Source organism: Motacilla alba, chromosome 3 (genome assembly GCF_015832195.1).
Source record: "Motacilla alba alba isolate MOTALB_02 chromosome 3, Motacilla_alba_V1.0_pri, whole genome shotgun sequence".
Taxonomy (NCBI): domain Eukaryota; kingdom Metazoa; phylum Chordata; class Aves; order Passeriformes; family Motacillidae; genus Motacilla; species Motacilla alba.
The window spans coordinates 58,770,138-58,790,904 of record NC_052018.1 but is presented as its reverse complement, the minus strand read 5'-3'; positions in this window follow the sequence as shown (position 1 = coordinate 58,790,904).

Genomic DNA, 20,767 nt, shown 5'->3' with positions numbered 1-20,767 from the left:
TTTGCTGTGGGCACATAAAGGTCAGGCAGCCCCCAGCTGCTGTGCAGAGGGACTGGGCTCAGGAGACACTCCTGCGTGTTTCAGGAGGAGGTACAGCTCTTCCAGGGCTAATGCATGACACCTACAGCTTCACACGAGGGATTTGGGATGGGCACAGCTGTGCCATCCACTACCTCCCAAAAGTCCCCTCTGCTTTCTGCCCATGCCTGCTTTGTGCCCAGCAGAGAGCGCAGTGCCCCTGCTCAGCAGGGATGAAAGCTACTTCCAGAGGAGCTGGCTGATGCATGAATCATAAAGCAAACATGATGACACAAGAGCTCTGAGACTTACCTCTTGTGTTTAGTGTCATTTTCTGAAGGTCTACCTTGGCTCAGTTAATTATATTGTACAACAGATTTTTGTTAGTCATATGTAGATCTAATTTTCAAGATTGTCCCTCGGTACCAAATTAGCAGAGAAAACATCAACTGCAATTTGCTTACAAACATACTTTAAACACCAGCTGCTTGTAAAAATGCATATAATGTTTTTAAATTAAAAGTCTCTGTGTTGCCTTAAAAATACTTGCAAGAGGGAGCATAACATTTACTCTCTGCAACATGTTTACTTATGTACTCAACAATAAAAAAGCTGTGTTCCAGTAGGAAATGCAGAAAGTCTGAATTGTTTCATGTCCCTTTCTTTCTTTGTGGCACATCATGGTTGTGTAAAAAATTGTGGTGCTAGACTGTAGTAGTAAGAGCCCTCTGAAGCATGATAAAAATCATGTAAGCTGTCATGTTTAAGTAAATCAGTAGGAATATCACAGGACTTCTAATCTCACTGTATACACTTTAGCAATGGTTTTTGGCAAAATAAGCAGTTCACATTTCTTTTGACCTCCTCACCTCTGTTAAATAGCTGTTATATTCTCAGTATTTGTACTTGATATACTAATGGGAAATATATAGAATAAGATATCTCAATGCCTCACGCCACTACCACAGCCCCACCACTGTGCCATGAATTAGCCATGTAGTAGATAACAAGTACACTTTATAGTATTTCTGTTTATTCTCTCAACATGCTAATACTCATAGAGTTATCCTCTTGTCATTACTGATAATTTTCACTCTTCTCAACACTCTTGTAAATAGCTTATATCCTGAAGGCTGACTTAAAAAGATTACGATGACTCTTTTTACTGCTTAACATATCAGAACAGAAGACATATTCTTTCCTTGGAGTTACAATCAAGAGCAAGTTTTTCACTGTTAAAACAGAACCCTTTGTCCTCACTATACCAATGCTTTCACAAAATTTTTCACGTAGATGGCAATTCAATATATTGCATTATGTTTACATGCCAGTCTCAAATATGATTAATTTTTTTCAGATTTCCTATCCGTACACATTGACACTGAAGCAAATTAAATGCCTTCTTTGTACTTACTTTTCTGCATATCAATTTCTTAAATTCTGGTTACCAAAATCATAGGTACTGGTTGTGCATGTCTTAGTAAGATTTGTATTTTGTATTACATGGTGCTCAAAAAAGCAATGAAACTTCTGGGAATGTGAGGGGTTGTCTACAAAAGAAAGATTACTGGTTTAAGTAATTGATGTTTGAAATTTGGTTACTTTATTGATGAAATAATATATATATAGATACAGCTATAGATATACAGAAGAGATAGTATGAAATTATAAAAAACCAGTCTCAGCTCATAAGGCCGAGTGAAGATCAGAGGTAGCAAATATCTTTATTTTTCTTTCTCATATGAAATTCACCTTTTGAAGCAACTTCTTAGTGCAGATACACTTGCACAGCCCTCCTAGGTCTACATCACATAAGTCTACAGCTTATGCAGCTGATAAAACCAGAAATTTATTCTTCTGTATAGAACTAGGATAAATATTTACCTCTGCTGAGGTAGTTGTCATTCCAAGTGAAAACACGTGTGACTTGACCAGTGGATTAGGCTTCCAAAGTTTAACAGATATTAATTATGGAGAGGATAGTAGAGGGTAAATATTGCTTTTCCTTTGCTATCTTTCCTGAATAAATTAAGTACATGATTTAATATGGGCTTACAAGGACTATAAGCTAAAAAAGAAAAGCCATCAGCTATATTGCTATTTATTCTGTTCCTTTGATCTTAAATTAGTAGGTTCTCTTTCAGAGAAATCATTAAATATAATTGTAAAGTTCAAAAATATTTCTGAATGTTTTCATTGCCATATAAGCAGAAATTCTTTCTTATGAACCAACTAAATTTTTATTCAGGTAATAAGGTTCTCCTATTCCAGAGTTATCTGTATACCTAATTCCAGTTCACAGAAAATTAATTCAATTTCAAAACAAAATACATTACACATAGAAATTAGAATGTCTCTGTAAACTATTGTGCTACAATTTAGTTGTAATTAGGGACATTATAATTTTTTTTTAAGTACTGAGTGTAGTTTTAATTTGCAGAATTTAAACTTTTTTTTTGACCCATTTTCAAGATGTAAAGTGTGTTTTATTCAAGCTTTCTTTTAATTTATAAGCTTATTAAAATATATAAAGAACATGAAGTATAACCACAGGTATATATTTTTATCTGATAAATTGCATTTTTTAATGGGGTTTTAGCGGGTTTTTTTGCTTTTTCATTAGTTCAGATCCTTTCAGAGAAAGGGAAAGAGAAACATTATATCAGCTCTTTGTTCAATCTGTCTTTCACTTTTATTAGTATTTAGCAGAAATTTCTGTGGTAACTATGCTGAAAAGACATCAGTTGTATAAACTTGTGAATAGCAAATCATGGACATATGAAAAATAAAATATGTATGCCGTGTCTTTGTTTCTACTGAAAAACAAACTAGAAATGATGTGATTTGGCTTTCAGTTTGTAATCCAGCTTCCCAGGGTTATAAGGGAAATACATTGTTATTATTTATTACACAGCTTAGAATAGTTGGGGGAATATTTAATCCAGTATGATAAGAGGTATTTGCTTTAAAAAATCAGATTTTAAACTGGTGTGTAAGTGAGAATGTTTCCTTTCAGGCCACCACAAGTATCACAGTTTGCTGGTAGTGAGCCGTACACCTAGTAGAAAAAGCTTGAAGGATTAGAAATTAAAAGAAGTCAGCAAATATTTTGGCTACCAACTCCAAGGCTTGTTCAAAGCCAGCAAGAAAGCACATAATTTTAAAAATTAACATGGAAGGAAACGTGATCCAAAAGGCTTCTCCTTAAACTTGCCCTTAAGGGCATGGAAGGAGCTCAATACAGGATTGTGATACACAGCCTACAGGCAAGAAATTGATCCATAAATCTTTGTAAATTAAGCCAGTATTTGTGTTACTGAAAAATGGATTTCATCTGCTGGTGAACTCAGAACACTCATAGGCACAATATATCCTCTGTAGGAGCTCAGTTTAGAGATGCTGCTATATTGTATTAGAAGCTGCTACAAAATTGCCACAAAAACCCCTAGTGTATGTATTTTCAATGTCATTCCAGTCTTGGTGAGTTTTGTAGGTAATAAATGTTAACTCTGAGGAAGATGAAAAAGCATCATGATAATTTTTTGTATTAAACCTCAGTTAGCATGACTTAAATTCAGAGTAGTTAGTAGCATATAGGGGTTTGTTTTTTTTTTTTTATTTATACTAAAATTTAAACAACATGAAAAGCACCGAGAATATATAATTTAGGAGATCTGAGAGATCACAGAATTTAGTCCAGAGAGTACAGGACATCTCTATAATGAAACTTTATTGTCTTCTTTATATGGGCTGTGTGATTTCAAATTTGTTGATTTAAAAGTTTGTGCAATTTAAAAATAGTTGTCTGCTTAATATTTCTTGATTTTCATCGCCTTGTTCTTGCAATGCTGATGACAAATTTCAATACCTTCCAGAATATTTTGCTATCTTTCAAGCTAAGACTTTCTTTGAGTCAGCAGACTCAAACTTTCACAAGGTCATCTTACACAATGACCACTGGGGAAAAACTCCAAAAGAAAAACACTTATTTCTAATAGCAGAAAAAAATGTTAGTAAACCTTTCTGCATCCCAGAGAATTCAGAAATGGAGCAAAAGTTGCCATCTTGAAGTTTGGTATTTGTTACTTGGAGTCCACCAGTGTAATGTCCACATTGTGAACATAAAACATGGTATGACTTGAAGGGAGCCTGAGTTGAAGCTGGGTCTCTCCTTAATTAGTAAGTGCTTGTCCAAGAGATTCTTTTTGCATGTAAAACTAGTTCTCATTTCTGTTTTGCCTTCAGTATGAGTATGTAATGAGGGTGTGCCTGCAGAGCCTTTCTCTTTTATTTTTCCAGACTTGTAAATTCTCTGCCTATGCAGGTAGCATGAAAGGTTCTGTTCAAAACCAGACATGCAACTGAGTTAGCACCATCCTGAATGCAGGCTGGAGAGTCCAGGATTGCCCCTCAGCTTTGCTCTTTACACTGGTGTGACAGGGACATCACGTGCACCCCATTTCTGTCATGTCCCATCGTTCACTCATGCAGGTACTGCATACACAACTCCTGCTCTCAGCTTACAGCACTCTACCATTCAAAGCTCACAGCAGGAACACTGAAAATCATTTACTGTTATTTTACTCAAAGACAGGGTTGTAGAAGACTTGGTTCTTCTCTTGGGCAGAATCATGTTCAGAGAAAACAAAGGCTGAGTTTCTAAAGAAAATTTTAAGTACTTTTGTACTCCCCCATTTCTGGTCAGCCAGAGGCAGGTGGGAACTGGCTGGCAGGGAGTGGTGCTATTTTCCAGCACTGCATAAACATACCCACAGCAGTGCTTCACTGCTTGGGCCACTTCCTCCCTAGCAGCATGGGAAGTGCAACCACCCACCTTCACACCATTGGAATCATGGGGTCCATCCCATCTCCTGAAGCAGCTGGAGAATACACTTTTTCATTTGAAAATACCTGGTATGGATAACATCTTAAAACAAAACAAAACATAACAAAAAAACCCAAAGCAGTCAGTGCTTTAACATCAGAACAGAGAAGATGGTTCTATCTTCTTACCTGCTTTCTGAGTGGATGTAAAACAAGCAGGTGAAAGCACACGCACATGTAATTCTTGATCTTTGCTGGGGCAAAGATACAAACTTACGGAAATCATTACACTGATGCAGTGATACTTTTCTTTCCTGCTGCAAGGCTGGCTATAAAAAGTGTAGGAGCTCATGACATCAGTGCCACCCTACATCCTTGGTGCTAAACTTGGCCATGATTTCAAGTTTGCTATCGTGTTAAGCTTTCTGTGATGCCAACAATCATACCAGTACCCACACATTCCTGCAAAGTAAGAGTCCTCTACAAAAGAGGAGGAAGGCAAAGAAAAGTGCAAAAGGCAAAATGAAGTGTGTACCAAAGATTCTTTCCTTTCATTAGATATTTGTCATGCATAATATTTTTGAGTCCTATTTTGCCATGAATTAAAGCACAGCATGCCTACATTGTTGATTATCATTAATTCCCAAAATTAATGTCAGAAAAATATCAGAGTTCAATGTAAGATAATATAATTGAATTTATCCATTTATTGATGCATTTATGAGTGTTGTTTAGAACATGCATATTTCTTGAATTACTACCTTGTTTTATAGTCAGTGCTGTTTGGTTTTAAAGTCTAATTCACTGAAGTTATTTCTAATTCTTTCAGTTTCTAGTGCTTCCTAGCTTATTAAGAATGTAAAGCCATCTCTCTGTGTACAGACTTGCAGGCATGATGAGGTGGATTCAAAGTTAATGAATCTTCCTCTTAATTTTAACCCCTGAGTATGGCCATGACCTTCTCCTCCTACATTGTTGAATTATAATGAGGTTGGGGGTGGTTTAATCTATTGATCCTGTTGTCCATGACAGCGCTGCTATATTATTAATTGCAGACACAAACTACATGTGCATACTTATCCCTTACTTCAAGAAGAGATACTTTGCAGTCTTTATGTAACAGAGCCATGCTCCGCATCTAATTATCCCAGCTTAGGCTTTCTAACTAGAGTATGTTCTTCATTTGCTGTGGAATACTAGTCCCCATAAGAGCAATATATACTACGCTACAAGGCATTCATAACATAGCTGAATTTTAGGCATCAAATGTATGATGAGTATGTTACAGAGGTTTAAGAACCACTGCTGAGTGTAATAACAGTCCCAGGACTCAGTCCTCGTTTTCAAGATGCACTTTAGTTTAAAGGCTATCTAGTGGTGTTCAGAATATTTTTTCTGCTTTGCAATATGAGTGAGTTCAGAGCATACCCACAGCTACAAGCTGGCAAAATAAAAGTGTCCAGGAATGTTTAGAGTAACTGAGGCTAACTAGTACAGAACAGCCCATGCCTGTGCTAATGAATCCTCAGGGCCTCCAAAAGAGGTTGACTTTGTGCATGTGACCTCCTTGCAGCAATGTCCATTCAGTGTTAATTTTTGAACAGTAACCAGAAATTATTTGGGAAAAAGCTACTTGCTACATGCTAATAGCAGGGCTCTAGCACTAGAAGACAGTATTCCTATGCCCAAGTAACTCCTCAGGTAACTTATCATTTGTTTGCATAAAGACAGCCACAGTGGACCAGCTAAGATGCTGTAACATCATCAGTTGAAGTTTTAGAATACAGAATGATCTTTACTGAAACTATGTCATTTAAAAAGTGATTGGAATTTGCCCCACATTCTTAATTATATTTATGACAGTAAGATAATTTATTGGGTAACAATCAGTTCACATTCAGATTTTTAACCAAAGGGGTAAAGTTTAGGGAAATCTCTGGAACCTAAGCAGGTCAATGGAGAAAATACCAGGTTGGAATGTTAAGACATCTCCTGGTAGTCTGTGTCACACTGCCTCATCTTATTCCTGTTTCCAGTCACTGAATCCCATTTTAAGAGACAAGTAAAATGCACTGATGTTGTAAGAAATGTGTGCAGTGTCTGTTGTTTTCCAAAGGATAGTACACCAGATAGATAGATAGATATAGATGGACTGTAGGAACTGAAATAACAATTATAGTGAATAAATTACAATGCATGTATAGATCTGATCCCCTTTTAGGAAAGATGCAGATCTCTACCAGTACCATGGAAGATAAGTGCAAGAATGATACACATCCTCAGATAACTGAGCTGAATTGAAGGGATTCTGGTCTGTTTCACCCTGGGCACATAGAAAGGATGTGTTTTGTCCTGTCCTGGAAGGAGTAAACAGAGAGGTAAAGAGGGTTGTGTATGATGACAGAAGGGCGGGGAAAAAGACTTCCAATCCTGAACAATGTCAAGGAAATGGAAAGAAAGCCTTTTTTTCTGAAATTCCTGCTGCAAGTTAGGAGGAAGAGGTGGCTAAGAACTGAAAGTATGGCTTAACTTCCTTCTTGCACTAGCTATGCCTGAGTATAACCTGCAATATTCAGCAAGATTTTGGCTGGTAATACCCAGACTCTGCATGTGAAAACAGCATATAGATTCCATGTCAGCCAAAGATTCCCAGGGATTTACCTCTCAGATGAAGCCTGTAATTTATGTTTGGGGAGACAGATCTTTCAGTTGTTCTAAATCAAAACACCTACATGATTCACAGCACACGAGGCTCTAGTCCAAATTGTGTATAGATAATTTCTGTTACACTCTAGGGATTGTGAGGCTGGTTTTTCTTGCAAATTCTGTGAGCATAATTTTGGAATAACTGCAGTGAATGTAGAAGTTTTCCTTCATTGAATGAGAAGTGAATTAACTCCAAAATATGTGTCGCAAATACAGATCATGCTGTGCTGTCATTGTCAAGTTTAAACCCCAGCAGGCATATATTTAAGTCCATTGATAAATGTGTTAAATTGAGCGCATCATCATGTTAAAAACACTATAAATTTGTGGCTAAATCACAATAAATTTAGCCAATTCTTTCTTTTTAATACTCTTCCAGAGGGAAAAAAACCACTGATCATTCAGTTCAATTGATGCTGCTAAAATACTGAGACTATTGAGACAAACAAGCTTTTTCCAAGCAGAAAAGCAAAGCAAGAAAACTATGTAATACTCTTGAAGAAATGTGCTGAGAGGTTATAGTTTTGAATTCAGCAAGGAGTTGTCAAATCTGTGAAAGATTTTTATGAGATTTTTCCTTAATAGCAATGTTAAGAACTGGTTCCCCTGTGGAGTAGCTTTTGCAGCCATTGTACTGCTAACAGCTACTGTTTCTCTCTGGACAAGGAGAAAAAAAAATTCTAGAGTGGCACAGTCCAGCTGAATATTTACAGCTAAATTCTTCTAAAATTGATTTCGACTCCAGGATACATCTGCCTGACTCTTCAACCTCTCCTCAAAGGGGTGGTTATTCAAGTAATGCAAGTAGTCCTAGAGATACATCCAAAAATCTTCCAGCACAGCAAGGCAAGAGGGCAAGTCTCTGTCACTGTGGGAGAGCAGGTGGAAAGGGGAGCCGGTATTGTCCTGCACCTCCATGTGCTCTACATTTAGATTTGCATCTCATCTAGAGCAAGCCAGCCCAGAGACACATCTCTCATCTGGAATCCAGCCCCAGTGCTAACAGATTCCAGGCTACTGCCTGAAATGTAATTATCTCTGATATGTATAACTGAAAGTCTGGAGGAAGACACTTTGAATGCTGCTTTCCAAGATGCTTGTGAAGTGCTGGCATGAGAAATTGGACCCAATAAAATAAGAGGGGAAGGCTAAAATAGAAGTGATAGACATTTATTAGCCATTTGTGGAAAGTGTTGGTCATCATGCATGCTAAGTGGTGATAATGATGTGCTGTGATTGTGTGGTGACTCAGAACTGACTCCAGAAGGCTGCAGCAGCTGCTGTGCTTCCAGCCACCCTCTTCCCCACTGCTGTGGGGAACTGTGCTAGTGGAGAAGCAGTGGCTTTGCCCATTGTGCCCAAGATAGAAGCCTGGAGGCTGGGGAGGAAAAGCTGGCAGGCTGTCATGACTGCCTTCTTTTTATATTCCCCTTTTGCTCTCATGGCGGTAACTCCCTCCAGTCACTGGAGGAACAAAGGCAGCTGAGACATTTCTGCAGGAGGTCAACACTGGCATATGGGTCTCACCCGGAGCACCTGCAAGAAGTGGCTACCCTTCCTTTACTTGTGACTCAAGAGCTGGTGTCACTCACCCTTGTACCACAGGCAAGCTGAGGAGCACTAAGTAGCCTCAGGGGTTCAGGGAAAGCAGAAAGATTTGGTGCCCCAGAATTTTATTAGATGCTGTTATTCACTGTAGGGTGGGGTCTGCTTTAAATATGACAGGCAGCTCCTTCAAAACAGCTGGAGGTGGAGGGGAAGGTGGAGGAGTACAGGATGAGCTTCTTTCTTCAACTAGAGAGAGGGAGTGGGGAGGTGCATGACACTGAATCATACCTACACTCTTTTGTATTCAAAAATTGAGGAAAGGCTCTGCTACTGACACAGGCCTTCAGCCAGTGGGTGCCTACGGATGTTCAGAGCCCATTAAACCATCTCGAGTGACTTACTGCCATTAGGAGCCTCTCATGAAGCACTTTTTGCTAGGTATGTCTGTCTTATGTTTTTTTTGCTTATTTCAGGTTTAGGAATTGAGGCCAGAGAAGAGAAGCTGCACTTCAATAGGCCTGAGGTATACAGGGATGCTTCACAGCTTTGGCACATGGCACCTCAGTTTTGCAGAGTCTCTAGAGCAGGGCTTCTTCCATCTCTTCTCCTTAAGCTTTTTTGATTTGGTCATTTGATTTGGAAATTTTCTACCCCTCATATTTAATTTTTGCAGAAATAATTACAAACCAACACAACATTATACCTAACTTTGCTAAGTGGCTGTTGGAGGTGCCTACCAGCTCATTTCTGTCTTTATCATCCCTCCCCAGCCTGATCCCACGCTTTGCTGCAGTTACTGCTGCAGGAGCTGGAGGAGAACATTAACACCCTCCTGTAAGTTGTTTTTGATGGTAAAACTGATGCATTGTTTAAAGGAGGGATGTCTGGGGTCAATCACCAAGCCACATTTGATTGAGGGCGTTGTGCTTATATTTTGTTACAACATGTTGATAGTAGTTTTTGGCCTTTGGAAGGACACACTTTGGAAGGAAGTTTTGCTGTTGACAGTACTTAGCACTAGGTTGAACTTTTCATTATCATCATCTCATCTCAGGGAAGTCTTTACATTTACTAAGCTAATTACTTAACATAAGAATCTTCTATGAATAAAATCCCAAACAATCCCAAAGCAAACTTTTGTTGTATTGTGGTCTAATGTAACCTCATAGACCAAAATCAATCCTTCAGAGGGAAGTGCTGCAGTCACTAGCTAGGGTATAATGACAAATTAACTCAAAATACATGTGAATTATACAGTGATATTCTGAGAAAACATCTCTAACTTCAACCCTTGGATGCTGCCTATTAAACTTCTCTAATTGTCTTGGGAAAGCTTAGGGTGCTTGATTCCCTTCCAAGGCCCAACCCAAGGGGTGCAGCTAGGGACCAGAATGGATCAGCATGGCTCCAAATGGTGCTCTGGTTGATGTGAACATGGACAGCCTAAAAGGGGCTGTAGAGTCGAGAGGACACATTACATTACTGAAATCACAACAGATATTTTACCTGATGAGCTCTGCACTGGAAGGAATGAAATTGCTAATGCCACCCAGATACTTCACTTCCTAGGCCTTGCATGTACAATTATCTTTCTTACTACATTTCTTTCACTTGCTTTACTGACCTCTGCTTCAGTTTTCCTCAGAAAAGTTTTATTCATTACATACGCCAAAATTTCAAATTGACAGTTTTTGTGGAGGGAGAGGAAGGTTAGAGAAATCTTGCTTGTATCTTCATTACAAAGGAACTAGAATGCCGCATTTGTGAACACAGAAAAGTCATCCAATTATTTAAAATCAAACAGCTTTTGTTCAAGGTGAGAAAATGTAATTTCTCTATTTTTCTTTCACAGTAGTATTCTGCAGACTTCAGTGGAATTATTCTAGTTTATGGTTACCTAAAATTGGAAAGAATAAGACATCCATTTTTAATTCTTCATTCTTTCTTTTCCAGTACTTGATTCTCACATTGTTTTTCAGTGTATACTGAGGATGAAGGAAATCTGTTGTAGTGTGTAACAAATTCTGTGCAACCTCTGCTGTTTGTCTGATAGCTTGCTGAATACAGCTCTGCAATGTCAAATGTCTTTGATTTGATTTGGACTGGACCAGATGTCAACAAATTGGAATTTAATGTTGTTGAGACAGAGGACAATGTAGGAAGCATAAAGGGTTTCATTACAAATTACAATTAAAGAAGACATTCAGATGCAGTTGTGCAATTTTTATATACTGCAACTTAGAGCAATTAGGAAAAAAAAAAAAAAAAAGAAATCCTGGTTTTCTCTCATTCTTTATGAAGAAGTGAATGGGAATTTAGGACTTGTATCATAAAGCATGGTCATGGTGTTTTGGTTTTTTTTTTTTTCATTTCCATCACAACTTTTATTTTTAAAATAAAAATTTGTGGTATATAAGGTGACATTCTACTTTAGCCCTTTTAAATGATTCATGATTTGCTTATCTGGTAGAATATTAGACAGAAACTCAACAAAGGGCCAGTGTTAAGGAGCAAAACCCAGCCTTTATTATAGTTTCAGACTGATCTGCAGTAGTATGCATAAAGCTGGCAATGATCTTTGCTTTCTTCAGGCTGCCAGCAGCAAATATACAAACAATGGCATTTTACATGCAGAGATGATTACAAAGCAAGTACTAAAGGTCAGAAATGCACAGAAATTAACTGTTTAGACTGCCTGTGTGAGCATTTGCCAGAGGATGATTGCCTGTTGCTTAAATATGTAGTTGAAAATGCAGAAGAACAATGAAGAGGGAGAATGTCCAATGCAACATGGCATCTGCCTCTCTGCAGGAGAAAGCTCCTTTTCTCAAGGTTGTCTGTGGTGAAAAAAAGGTTTCTTTTTCTAGTTCTGGCTTACCTGTAATACATCTACCTGGGACCTCAGAGACACATTTTTTCTGCCCACCAGATGTGCCCTCACATTTTCTTTCGTAGAACAGATGGTCTGGCTTCCAGGGAAATGGTTGTAATGGGATGTGGTATTGACTGGTAAATCTCAGGAAATTTGAAGGAGTCAGGAAGGGACTGGGACCAGTTTTCTTCTATCCTGAACAGTCATGTCTCCTTCCTGGTGCAGTCAGTGTGGTGGGAATGGAGAAAGAAAAATCTCCAAAGAGTGGTTTCATATGCAACTGCATAAATACTTCCAGAGGGTTTTTTTTGTTGGATTTAATTTGATTTTCTTGCTTGTTTGTTTCTTTGGGGGGTGAGGGGGGCAGGGTGTTGGGTTGGGTTTGGTTTTTTGATTTTTTGTTTGTTTGTTTCTGGTTTTGGTTTTTGTTTTCTTTATTTCTGCAAAGCTGTATATACTTCAGATTACATTAGTTCTGCACACTGTGTTAGATGCCTAAGGCTCTATATCTATTTTTGCTGAATTTAGACCTGAACCTTTCTGGAGCCTAACCTAAAAAAATCAGAAATTCAGATTATCTATGTTGCACCCCATTGATGTTGAGGGAGGTTATAAGAAATATTGCTCCTTGGTTTGTGGAGACCTCCATGGAGATACTTTGTGGTATGTCTCCAAGAAAATTATTTTACTGGAAGGACACTTAAATCTTCACTTTTTTTTCTTTCAGATGACTGAAAAAAGACATTGGCCAATTATAATCTTGAGATTTGTGCACCTTCTAATTGTAACTAAATGTCGCAAAGCAGTTGATAAATCCTTTAAGAACTTTGTCAAGAACAAGTTTGTCTAAAAGTGGTTTCCATCAAATTTGTATGTGAAGCAAAGGATAAGTAAGAGTAGTTCATAAGTACAAATCTTCCTGAGTTCCATAAAATGCTTGTTTACCAAGAATAGTTTTTTCTCTACCGGCATTATGTCTAGTTCTTCTGTTTACTAGAAATCCAAATCTGGCCTGAGAATGATCTTAAAAGTTGACTAGAATAGTAATAGCACTAATTAAATGTCTCTGGTCTGGTAGAATCCAGTGTAGATTGACTTCATATCAACCATAAGTGATGAAATCCACACTTTTGAGATTAAACCTCTTGAAGTGCATGATTTTATTCAGTGAGTGATCCTGAACCTAGGAGCTGCACTGCTTGATTTTGCAAGAAAGAATAGTTCTTCTGATGATCCACAGCTAATTTTCTTCCTCCTCATTTTTTTGTTATTATGTTAAATATAACCAAAATGTCTATCTTGATGTAACTAATTTTATAGGTAATTTTGAAATTATTTAAAGTATATTCTCTCAGTACCAAGGTACAATTTTTGTTGCCAATTAAAACCAAAGCTTGAATTCTGTCTTTCAGACTCCCTTTTTTTTTATCTACCTTTATAACATCCCCAATGTTTTAGAGTAAAAAAAGAAGCAGGTGTTATTATTGTTATGATTATTATGATTATTATTTATCTCAAGTACATAGAAGAGCAAGCAGGACAGAAAATACTAGAAAGATAATACAAATGGAGACAGAAATCTATAAATGAGGTTTCTTATACACTTCAGAAGAGTGAATGGGTAAGAAATACAATTTGAAAGGAAGAACACATAGCAATGGCATCTGTTGCTACAATTTAATGTTATTCCTTCTCGTGATTGAAGCAAAGGGCAGACTATTCCCTACCTTTTTGCAAGGGTCTCACAAGTCTGCTCCACTTATCGATGCCAGGATGATTTTGCTGCTTTGGTAACAGCAAAACACTGGTAACTCATGTTAGCTGTTATCTTTTCTACTCTTCAACTTCTTTTCTGAGAATGGATAGAATCACAAGATAAATTCATCAGGAAGGGACGTTGAGATGTGGGAGTACAGCCCAACCTCCTGCTCAAGGCAGGGTCAGCTGTTTGTGCTCAGTATTATCTCTGCCCATTATATCTCACCCTCCTGATGTGAAGAGCCTTACTCCATCTTCTCACTTATTTTCCCAGAGGTGCAGGGGAGCTACAGAAAAGAACCTCAAAAAGGAAAGGAACCACCTCTGCTGCAGGCTGAACCAGTCTTGCTTTCTCACAGCCCTGTCCTCAGTCCTCACAGGCGGAGTGCTCCAATCCCTGACCATCTCGGTAGCCCTCCACTAAATCCACTCTAGTTTATTTTTGTCTTTTCTGTATTGGGAAGCACAAAATTGAATGCAGTACTGTAGAAACAGTACAAGGAATGCTGTGTAAAGGGAGATGATTACTTTGCTCCATCTCTTCTAGTCACACAGCAGAGAATATTGTTGTTCCTCTTTGCTGCCAAGGCACAATGCTGGCTCCCGCTCACTCTGTGTCTGCCAACACACCTTACATCTTGCCAGCAGAGCTGCTCTCCTCAGTCAAGCCCAGCTGGCATAACTAGGAGTTCTTCCTTCCCAGGTGAAGGACCTTGCACTTGTCCTGTTGTCTCCATCTTTAGTTTGTGCTAAATTCCAGGGTGTTTATAAAACACACCTGCGTGACTCAGAAAGAAATCCTCACCGTAAATGCAAAGTCTGGGTAGAAATATTCTATAAGGAGCAAAAGCCAATCACAATGTTTAGAGAAAGAGAGGAACATCTTCAGTGAGCTGGACTTTCAATTACTAGAGCAAAATTTTCTCTTTCGGTTATCCTTCTCAGAACAAAATCTATGGGCCAGTCAATATATTCAAAGAAAAAAAAATTAATCTTAGAAACATAGAATCATATAATATGCTGAGTTGGAAGGGACTTGCACAGTACAGTTCTCAATTGAGATAATTTTTTTGTTCTGTGATTTATTTAAAAACATTATGCCAATATTTCCTGGGTAACAGACTACTAAAATGGATTATGCCCACCCCAAATCTGAGGATTGTCTGCAATCTCATCCAAGAAATCAGATCTTGCAAAAAACCCAGGACAAACCCACATGACCATCTTTCCTTCTGTGTAGGAGTCATCACTGACTCTCTAGGAGAAGAGAATGTTGCCTGAAGACCCCACAGCAGCCACCCAGTATCTGAAGGGGGCCCTCAAGGAAGCTGAAGAAGGACACTTTCTCAGGAACTGTAGTGAATGGACAATGGCTAATAGCTTACAAGAGAAAAGTGGTAGGCTTAGATTAGATGTTAGGAAGGAATTCTTTACTGTGAAGGTGGTAAGACACTGGAAGACACTGGAATAAGTTGCTCAGAGAATTTATGGATGCCCCAACTCTGGATGTGTCAAGGCCAGGCTGGATGGGGTTTTGAGCACCCTGATCTAGTGGAAGGTGTCCCAGTCCATGGCAGGGCTGTTGGAATTAGATGATCTTTAAGATCCCTTCAGACCAAACCATTCCATGATTACATGATTCTACTACTCAATGACTCCAAATTGTTTTGCAAGCCTACAATGCTTTATTGATGTGTAAATTCAGTTCTGTGATGTATGCATGATTTACTTACTGGCACCTTGAAATTATTCTCAGACTAGCAGGTATGTTGTGATAACATGAACTTCTCCCAGAAAATTCCTCTTCGTCCCTTTGTGTCTACAGTTCTGCTGAGGTTTGGAAGTTGAAATTTACTGAATTGTCTAGTTGAAATTTACTGAATTAATCTCTTTGTACTATGCTCATCACCATGGTTTGAATGTTTGTTTGATTACCAAAGCTTTATTGTGTTTCACCAGTGTATGATAGGGAGAAAACAAGTTATTTCTTATCACCCAAGCTTTAATCTTCAAACAGGATGCTATCTGCCTGCTGCCCATCATCTCAAGCCATGAGTACTATATAATGATACTTCAGCTCTCACACCTTTGTGCAGTGCAATTATAATTATATTACTGGAACCCACACAAATGGATTCTAACCTCCCCATGACAACAAAAGCTTTGATCTTCAGTTATTATTTCCTGTGCTTGTTGCCTTCACGTTTCTTCTGCAGAGTACATTGGATCATTCCAGTATGAAATTAATCTCTTGAAGAAGATAAATGACTTTTTACTTTCTATTTAAAATATGTTCTTGCTTTTCTATTCATAAACATTTTAAACAGGTATGTTTTGTAGAATGACTGCAAGACTTGAATGTTTTCAAGTAGCTTCCTTTCACAGAGACATGTTGAATTAAACATGCTTTCATTGGCCTTCTTTGAGTAAGAAATTGGAGAATTTAAGCTGCCTTGTAACCTAAACAATTATGTGGCTAGCCTGGACATCCTTGTTGTAGGAGATATCATTGTATTTTCAGCTTCAATAGATATAATAAATCTTTGCTATAGTACAGGAATAATTTTAATTATAAAATCTCTAGATCAGCTCATTGTTAAATTTGAAATTCCTGAAGTCCTCAAAAGTCTTTCAAAACCTCCAGAAAATATTGGAAATCATTTCAAAGAGGAGATACAAAAAATTAATCCTAGGACCTGCAATTTCTTTTTTGACTTAATGTTTTCAAAACTATAACTTCAGATTTAGAAGTTGTTTCTTCTGACTGATCAAAAGCATGAGTATGTAGGGATACAAACCTTCAGACTTGTTTGTGGAATATTTAACTTTTCCTTTCTTTCATTTCCTGGGTGTGTTTTTTCCACCCAGGATGAGGTGATTATGGAAAAAAACCAACACCCTGACATAGTCTTATTATCCTGTTGTTAATCAGAAGTATAATTATTAACAGTTCCAAAAGCTAAGGAGCTAAGTGAGAACTGCTTCTGCTCTTATTCTGGAAGTTACAGAAATCCAAAAGCTATTATGATCAAGATTTTCCTGTTAGTAAAAATGGCTTTATGAAAAGCAAAATGGTTTCTAGTCTCTGTGGCTAGCTTCTGGGAAAAAACAGACTTTTAAATTTTGATTTAAAATGCAAGAGAAAGAGAAAACATTAATATTTAATGTTAGTGGGTTAAATCTGTGCTAACCTTAGTAGGGAGTGACCTATAAGTTCAAATGTTATTATAACAAAAAGTAAAGAAATTTTTTCGTTATTTGTCTTCCTTCTTTCATCTTACCTCATCTCTCCCCCAACTAGGAGACAGAATAGGATTCTGAATATTGATAGGTATAGCAGTCCATAAGGTAAATGCTTTCCTACAAAAATTTTCCACATTTTTTTCTTATTTTCTTCACACATTATATTGTTTCTTTAACATATTTCTGTTAGGCCTTAAAAATTTAGCATTGATTTTATAATTTTAAAACATGTTTAACAACCATGTATTTTCTAATGGTCTATTGTGCCAAAAAAAATGTCAGAAAGGAAATTAAAAGCACTAAAACCTATTCTGGAAGTGCCATAGAAGTTGGGAAAATCATATCCAAATTGTTTTAAAACAGAGCTGGTCACTGTTTGAGGTATACCATGTTACATGGTTTTAGATGAGGTTGCAATAGCATGATTTCAACATGTGTTATACATATGGCAAGAGGAATCAGGCAACATTTTATAGCTCCATGCTTACATTAAACACTAGGAGCTCAATTCATTTGCATGGACCCAAGTGTTAGTTCCACTTATGAGATTCTAGGATATCTCACTCAGGGTCTTGAGGAGACCCAAGTCTTCCTCTTGCAGCAGTTGGAGGGATGTGAGGCTGTACAAGGCCATGCCCAATGGTATCACCTGCCTCTCTGGGGGTAACTGTATGTGCCTGTGCTGGCTCTCAGCCCATTCCCTGCAGGGTGTTCACTCTGAGACACCATGGATATGCCAGGTGTGCATGGAGCTGACAGATCCATGGGAAATACATGTCATTCTGTAGCAGCAGTTAGGAAGCAAGTGAAGTATTGCAGAGCAGCTGAAAAGGCACTAAATTACCAAGCCTGAACAGCTGGATCCTGCCTCAACAGCACGTGCAGACAAAGAAAACCTACTCATTAATTCAAACTGTTCTATAATGGAGGAAAAAATGCCTGTTCTCATTGATTATACCTCTACCTTAACTTAGGATTGCCATAAACTAATTTTGTTTCTGAGATTCCAGAGGATTTTTGGCAATGACTTTATGCAATGTGGAATTAAAAATTAACAGCAGCAGAAATTCACCTGGTTTATTTCCATGTCCCCTAAGCAGACACACCTGCACCTAAATTCCTCCTGATGGACATTTGTTCTAAAACTTCAAACGACAGAAACGCCATGTGATATCTATTCTATTAAAAAGCTAACTTTCTCCTGGTACAATTTAAAACATTATTTATTATTATATTATTCAGAGCAAACAAAAAAACCTAAACAAACAAAAAAACCAACCAAAAAAAAACAGAACATGTTTTTCATTTTTTCTTTGAAACAATAGTCTAAATATTTGAAAATCTCTCTCTCTAAATAGCATCTCCTCTCCCATATGTTTTATTTTCCTCTGGTCACATCTTCAGTGACAAAAAACACTGCACAAAAGCTTTTTCTTCCCTGATACCCTATCCCACTAAAAAATTACCTTTGTGACGGTGAGCATTGAATCAGAGATCATCTACATTTGAGGAACATGCTATTTCTCTGCCTTTGTTTTTGAGGAACAGTCACTGAGATTAAATTCTGAGACCTTCAAAATTTCACAGCAATAATTTGTAGTGAGTTGTGTCAGGCTTGTATGAGGCCATCTTTTTCCTCAGGTAATAATGATGCTGTATGTGTTTCTAAGTTTATGCCTTGCCTGTGATATAAAAAGGACTAGAAATTTTTTTGTTTGAAACTGTTGTGAAGGTGTTCTAAGTTTTAGTACAATGAGGGAGCAGCAGACTGAAGCACAAGACTCTTTTAAATGCTAAATACATGACCAACAATTTACTAGATTTAACCTGACTCTCTTCAGTGTACATAAAAGTTAACTAACTTGCCTAAACTGCTGTATAAAAAATAAATCAGAATAATAATAATCAGAATACTGCTGGACGAAAAATAAATCAGAAATTTAATAAAAATACCTTTCCAATTAAATAAAGAACTACTGATGCACCACCTACAGAAATGCATGGCAGCAGGGGAGCTTGAAATTCAAATGCTAATGAATTTTATCATATCCTGCAGAAAGTTCTTCTCTTTGAACTTCCCTGGTGGCAGGCACAAGAACTTTGGCATGGGTGAGTGTCAGTAATGTACCATAGCTTCATCTGGACAGAGACTGGGTCAGACACTCAGCAAAGGAATGAGCTTCCCAGGCTGAGGGAACTGTTCAAACCAGCCAACTGCCTGCTGTTCCATGCCCAAATCCAAGGAAACCATTTTGAGGAAGTCTACACAAACCTTTCAAAGTTACTATTTTTCCCCCATTCTTTCTTACTTTTTCAGTCTCTGGATCTTAATGTAGAGAATAGAAGACAAGAATAGTAGAATGCCACTACAGGACAAACTGGGGGGATCTTGGCTGCAGCAGTATGTCTGTCACTGCTTTTAAAGTGATCAGATTTCATCATGACTAAACTTGATGGGTTTGGGAATACAGCATCACTTTAACAGCTAAAGTGTAGTTAGTGATCGGATGAAGTATTGAATTAATTTGGTGAGCCTGGAATATATAAATCACAAGGAAAATAGACACTTAAAAATAGTTTGTCAAATTATGGATGAAGATCAGATGAAAGAAATAAAAAATAGAAACAGAACAGCCTTTGGGACGTCAGTGGGATCCATCAAAGTCTAATCATTATACAGCTCTGGCATTTAGCTTCAGTGTAGGGGGTCCCCCAAGCACTTCTGGTTGGTGGCTTGCTGAGTAAATGTCAGTTTAATGCTGTTTTCCTGTTTTCATAGAAAACTCCTGTAGGGTCTCTCATCAGCTAACCAGTTAGATTATGTCCCCAATGCCTCTAGTCAAGCATAAATGTTAGTTCTAAAAGTAGCTGCTTCCTTACCTTGTTTCTATTTCACTCAGTGACATCAGGTTTTTTAGCCATCAAAGGTCCAAGACCAGCTATTTTTAAACAATGAGCTAGTGGTGGCTTTGATGCTTCTTGCAAATCTCATCCCTGGGTGCATGTCTCTGAATTTGACATGCACATCATTATGACAGTAAAAATTACCACACAGAGATGATGTAGCCTGTGAACACACAGGAGACAGGTCCAGCTCTGCTTCTTTGACATAGGCACCGACAATTAGAAAAGCTTGAGTCTGTTCTTGTGTTACATATGGTATGGGGAGAGAGACTTTTGTCACTTTTCTACTTGCAGGGTATGTGTCTAATCATGATTGCACACTACATCTCTTCATTTAAACATGCTTCACATAAAACAGGGAGAAAATATTTTTGTTAGTACTAGTTAATTTAGAAAAGCATCATCACCTAATAGTGAAAGTAATGCAATCCATTATTCTGTTCTAAACCCTGCAAGCATCTACAGTAATTTACAGTGCCATACAAAAAACATAATCCCTGCATCAGCAGGACATTGCAGTCTACAGGCATACTGAGCAGACACAATACAGTGACCTTTCCTTGTATATCTTTTTCATGGACACTTAATTAATAGCATATTTATTATATAGAAAAATATGTATAGAAGAATTAATGGCATTAGAGATGGGCAAAACCAGGGGAGAGGGCTCGTTTTCTGACCTTCTGTTATAATTCCCATTTAATTTGGGGTCAGAGTGGGAACTTTTTCATGGGGCTGAGCAGTCTTCTCTGACAGAGAGCTCTAAAAGTGGAGAGAGTTTCAGTAATGCTGCCAGGCTTGGTAGTTTACAGCCTAACCTCTTTCATGGTTTTTTTTTAAGAAGTCCCTTGCTAAGGCAAGGCACAGGCATGGCCAGGCTTTGACTGACCTGAC